Here is a 6,000-nt window from a genome sequence, read left to right as displayed (position 1 = left end):
GGGCGGCTTCCTCCCGCCCGGCCCCCGCTGCCTGCGGCGGGCTCGGGGCCGGGGGGGAGGCGGGGAAGGGCGCCGGTTTCGCTTTGCCGGGCGGAGTACGGTTGAAACGCATGCAAGCCACGGGAAAACCGGGATTCGGCTACTTTTTCCTTCGAGGGCTGGCAGCTGGTGTGTATTGGCCTTTAGCACAGCAGCCTTTTCCTCGGGCAAGATGGGCAGCGCAGACCTCGGAGGGGCGAGGGCGGCCTGGCTGGGTAGAGGAGACCCCCGTGGGGGTGACTTGCACCCCTCCGCTGGAGTGCGATACCCAGCTCTGCTTTTACTCCCGCAGCCAACGTAAAACTCGCACGAGCATAAGGCGAGCGGAGCCAGTTTATCTGTCCCGGGTGCTGGCAGACTCGTGCTGGCGATGCCCAAGGCTCCGGCGTGCTCCCAGCGGTGCGAAATGCAGCAATAAACAAGTCATATTCCTGCCTCTGTTTTACAGGCTGCCCTGTCGGGGCGTCTCAAAGCGGCACGCGGACAAAGGCAACGCTGTCACCAAAGGGGGAAACTGAGGCTTGAAGCAGTCATGGGAGTAAAATGCAAGTCTCCCGGGTGCTGGCTGCACGCCCTCACCCGAGTTGGCATGGGCCAGCCCTGTGGGTCTCTCTGTGCCTGCCTGCTGAGTGTACGTGCTCCTGGGCAGTGGGATGTGCTCACGCGGTCCCTGTACCCCACACCTCTGCTGTGAAATAACCCTCATCTCCAGGGCAGGAGGGAGGACTGACCGCAGAAGCAGCATGAAGACGCGGTGACTGCAAAACACTTGTGTCAGCTCTGCAAACCACCGCACCGTCACCGCCACAGACAGGTCCACCACCGCCTCCTCTTTACAAATGAGTAAGCCAAAATCCAAACCCTGGCTTCCAGGCTGCTAATCCACAGGGAGGAGGCAGCCTCCACCCCTTGGGCATCTCGCACTTCGGCTTCCCCACGCTGCCCCTAGCAAGCAGCGGAGCTAAGGGAGTGTAACCTCGCTGCTGGGGAGCAGAGCCAGCAGAGCTTTCCCTGATTTACACTCCTTCTCCCACAAGCAGCTTCTGTGGAGTTCCTGTCCTACCCCCAAGGAAGGCGCTGGCTCCTGCCATGCCGAGATAAGCCACTTGCCAGTGTCAGCGCTCTGGAGATAAGTAAACAGGAGGCGTAATTTGATTTGCACTGATTAAGCTGCTGGTGGAGGTGAAATCTAGAAAATAAAACAAGCTACAGCGAGGACCCAAAATTTTCTCCTTGCTAATATTTCAGGGGTGGCAATATTGAAAATATTTGTCATCGTAAAAGTTTCCAACCAAGAGGGGGTTTTTGGTTTTTTTTTTTGAGGGGGGTGTCTTTTCTCTTTCTATAACAGGGTATTTGGAAGGAAGGATGGGGTAAAGAGGGCACTGAGCTGCCCCATACTCTGGGGCTGTCTGCACCACAGAAGGGTAGGAGTCGAAGGGGGCCAGTAGGGATGGGAAGCTTGAAGGGCTGGGTTACACTGTCCTTCAAGGATTATTTTATTCCTCCACTGGAAAAATTAATCACTGCATACAAGTTGTAATCACTAAACGAAGCACAGAAATACCCACTATTTTACCCACTGAGGGAGGATAGACATGGGGTGAAAGGGTTAAGCTGGGAGCTGAGGTCTGAACCTGAAGTCTGTCTCCCCTGCAAGTGCCCAGCTTCAAAGGCACAAAAGGAAGTTTGGGGCCTAGACTCCCACTGACAACAACCAGGGTCAAGCCTGAGACTGCCATGTGGGCTGCCGAAAACATCCCTCTGTGCTTCCAGATGCCTGTCCACAAGGCGGGGAAGATAACACGGTTGTGCTGCATGGCATGTGCAGAGGACGTGTTTGGGAGGCGCTCAGACATGTGGAACACATAAGAGTCTAAAAAACCAGCAGATCACACCCTTCAGAAAACATCCTTCTGTCCCTGGGTCCCCTGTTGTCATTTATGACTAAACTTCGGCGTGGCGCAGAAGGAATTTGAAACACTTTTCAGAGCTGCTGGCAGCTGCTCTCCTCCCCATCCTCCTTCCTCCAACTCTGCTGGACTGTCCCCTGCACTCCAATCCTTCCCTATTTTACCCTCTCTGCTACCACTGCTCACAGTGCTCAGTTTGTTAACTGCAGCTCCGTTTCCCTTCGATGATTAACTCCAACTGTCCAAACACACAGGGCTCTGGGAGAGCTGTTCAGATGCCCAAATGTAGGCATCAAGTGCCATTTTCCATGCCCCGGGGCACCCTGCCTGGCCCCTGGCTGCTGCCCCAGGAGGGAAGGAGCGAGCCTGCCATAGGTCCAGTGCTGTATCTGCCAGCCCCACGCAGATGTCTTGGATCCCCAGCAGTGCCTAAAACGGAATTAGACACCTACGTTTTGGGCACCAGAGCAGCTCCCCAGATTGCTGTATTTTTATATTTAGTTTCTTTGTTTTTCTTAGCAGGGTGTGCAAGGAGGCAAATCCAGACTCTTGGGAGGGAAGGGGTGAAAGTGACCCCGCAACCGCAGTTTGTGTCTTTTTTTCCATAGCCCTGCTCTTCAGATCGTACATGTGCATTTTACCATTGCTGTAACTGCACTCCCTTTGCTCCCCCAAAACTATTCTGCAGTCTCCTACTCCTTTTGCCCACACTGATCTGAGAGGTCTCACCCTTCCTATACATAAGGAATCCAATCTGCAAAAATGTGAATACCCACAAGAAAGTATCCGCTTTCCTGTTAGCCAATCACAACCCCTCAGGAGAAACAAAGTCTAAGGTCTCCCTTCAGCCAGACCTCCTAATGTAAGCAAGCTGTCCCCTTCACCCGTTGCCTGGCTTATATATGGTTTCAAATTGATGTTAATTCAGTGACAGATGCGCAAGGTGCCATTAGTGAGTCTTCTTAAATGGAAGCATAATTTTTACCCATCAAGATCCTTTTACCACGCTGGTGCTTGCAACCTTCACTAGGGAATATGAGCCACAGCAGGGAGCTGGTCATAATTTCAACAGAGTCTTGCAGAAATGCAGTGCCAACAGATGCGTGCTGGTTTGGGGGCTCGTTTGAGTCAAACCATCCATGTTCATGGCAGGTTTGCCTCTTCCTGCACCAAGACTGGGTCTGGTTTTGGCTTATTTGGCTTATGATTGTCTTTGGTTAATTTGCAGGGCCAAATCCAATGCCTGCCCTTGTGGGTGGGACAATTCGTATTGGCTTTACTGGAGTTGTATTAGGGGCGTAGTGACTTTTGCCAGACAAAAGGTACCTCGCAGGAGGGACTGGGACAGCATCTCCCCAAACACGCTGGAAATGAGGCTTAGGAGAAAGTCACTTGGTAATACAAGCTGAGAGCACAGTTCCCCCGCCCTTTAGTAGTTGCCTTCATTTGGAGCCCGCAGACAAGGGGACAATTAGTGGTGCTTGCGGTGGGGTGAGTTTCTGTGATGTGGTGGTTTGCCCACTGGGATCTCTTCTGAGGTCAGCAGCCCATTTTGGATCATGCAGCACTGGGCAGCTTTCAGATGGGAACAATTTTTGCTAGTGGCCATCATTACAGGCTGCACATGAGATCATTTAATCTTCAATAGATACTTAAGGAAGTCTCCCTGAGACTGGCTTTTGAGCACAGCTGCACACTCACGCATGCATGTAAAATGGAGAAGGGCTACTAAAACAGGAGAAAAAAATTACCCTTATTCCCTTCTCCTCTGGAGGAACTGTCCCCACCATGGGCTCTGTTTCATCGTGCCAATAAAACTGGAACCAACACTATCACTTGAATTTGCAAGACTGCTTATCAACCCACAAACATTCCAGAGAATAATTGTTCCCTCTCGGACCATGTGGACTGTTTAAAATGCATTGGGGTGGGTGGGGAGGCTATGGTGGGGAAGCTAGTGCCAGAAATGGCTTTTCTGCAAAGCTGGCAGCCTAGAAGAGGAGCCAGGGGAGAGATCCGACTGCTGCACGGTGCGCTGTGGAGAATTCAGGTGCAAGGTACAGGAATTTTCTCATTGGAAACCCCTTCCAAGAGGCCGGCAAGCTTGCCAGGCACCAGATGTTTGTGACTAGTTACAAAGAGCTGCAGTCAAAGCCCTTCAGACGCAAGCTTCTTTTGTGAGCACACTTGTGGTTTGCTGGCTGCTCCCTAATTAAGCTGAGCCTGGAGGAGAGGAGGCCCAGGGATCTGCATCCGTTTCAGCCATGTGAGTCTGAAGAAGGTTTTTACCATTTTTATTGACCGTGGGGCCTGTGCCGTGGAGTTTGCACACAGCAGGAGGTAGGGTCAGAGTGAGAGCATTTGAAAAATGTCAGAGGCTCCTGATAAAGACGGGAGGGTGTTTTGTGAATGAAATATAGGAGAATGTTTCTGGCTTGGTCACTCATGTCCTGGGTGACCTGGACTTTGCTGAGCTGTGGGGAGCTGAGTTAATCTGTGCTAGGTACTAGGTCGTGTTCTGTCCCTTTGAGCTCAGGTAGCCTTGTCTGAGTACCCCAGTGGAGGGACCATGACATACATTTTGGGAACCCCTGGCAGTAATGAGGCTGTTCCTGGCTCCTGTGTCACCCTGCATCTCAGGGACAGGACAGAGAGAGTTGCTGAAGGGCAGCACTGGTGGTTGGTGCACAGTGCTCTCTGGATTATGGTACCTAGAGAAACATGCCTAAATACTACCTTTTGGAATAATTCTCAGCCTTCTCTATCCTGGGGTTGGGGTACTGGGTCCCTGATACTGTCTTCTGCCTGCTGTGCCCAGAAGAACTGGACTTGGCACTGAACCGGGCAGTATGCACTGTGGCTGGACAACCCTGTGGGGACACAGTGTGAACCGTTTTGCACTGGGTCTATTAAGAACCAGATATAAATGCGCAGGTATTTGGTGTCTCATTTTCTTTCCCTTTTCTGTGTGTATGTCTTCCCCTGAAGCACCTGAGATGGGGCACAGGCAGAATGGGGTTACTCAGCAATCCACATACTCTCAGGGGTTTCAGATACCACGCTTGGTGGCCGTTCAGAATCAAACCATCTGCAGATGTCTACAGACGATCTACCTGCTGTTTGTCCACTCTTTTTGGTGACCTAAAGGGGATTTACAAAGGAGATGGAGACAGACTTTTCTCAGAGGTGCCCAGCGAAAAAGTGTGAGAGGCAATGGACACAGGTTGCAGAAGCAAAATTCTGACTGGATATATGCAAAAACTCCCCAAACCAAAACAATCAGGGAAGGTGGTCAAACACTAAGGGCATGACTAACCTGATCAAACTCTGAAGTTGGACCAACTTTGAGCAGGAGGTTGGGCTAGAGACCTCCAGAGGCCTGTTTGACATATATTTTTCTTTCATTCTAAGCATCTAATAAATGACCAACTGTAATTGCTGTTGGACTTACTGACCTATATGGTGTCTCCCAGTCCTTCAAGTCTTGCAGCTTCTTAGATGATTAATACCTTGTTAAACCATACTATGCAGAAGGAACAATCATCCCTCCAAATACATGGACTACCACCCAGACTGGATGCTCTGAAAGGCTTTTAGGAAAGGCAAGAAAATAACATGGCACATTTCTATCAGCCCAAATGCAACCCCTTCCATTGCCTACACTATGGGCAAGAGCCAACCCTGGATGACATCCTGATACTAAAACTGGTACTAAACAATGGAACTAAACAATGACAGTATTTTCACACAGCTTGCATGAGTGCAGCTACGAACTCCCAAGTCTTTTGTTTTGCAGTTTAAAGACAAAACAAACATAACAAAAAAATTCCTCCTTGGAAATATAATTCCCTCCACTGAACAAACCAGCAAGGAAAATTCTAGGGTCTGAGTTATGCAGAGGGTCAGGGTGGAGGTTGTGAGCGGTCCCTTTTTGGCCTTAAACTCTATGGAAATCACAGCTCCAGTGAAGTCAATGGCAGTTTTGTCCCAGTGATTTCAGTGGGGCCGTGGTTTCCGGGCATGGATTTGTGTTCTGCCTCAAGCCAAC

At 50.7% G+C, this 6,000-nt stretch overlaps 1 protein-coding gene across 1 annotated transcript in view; it reads right to left on the bottom strand.

Moving 5' to 3' along the window:
• Positions 1-6,000, bottom strand: part of FRMD4A (FERM domain containing 4A) — a 134,357-nt gene that overhangs the window by 40,109 nt on the left and 88,248 nt on the right. The gene's annotated exons all lie outside the window — the stretch shown is intronic.

This window comes from Haliaeetus leucocephalus, unplaced genomic scaffold (assembly GCF_000737465.1).
Source record: "Haliaeetus leucocephalus isolate CR32 unplaced genomic scaffold, Haliaeetus_leucocephalus-4.0 Scaffold751, whole genome shotgun sequence".
In the NCBI taxonomy this organism is placed as follows: Eukaryota; Metazoa; Chordata; class Aves; order Accipitriformes; family Accipitridae; genus Haliaeetus; species Haliaeetus leucocephalus.
Note: the sequence above shows the minus strand (reverse complement) of the source record. Positions and strands in the feature narration are given on the sequence as shown.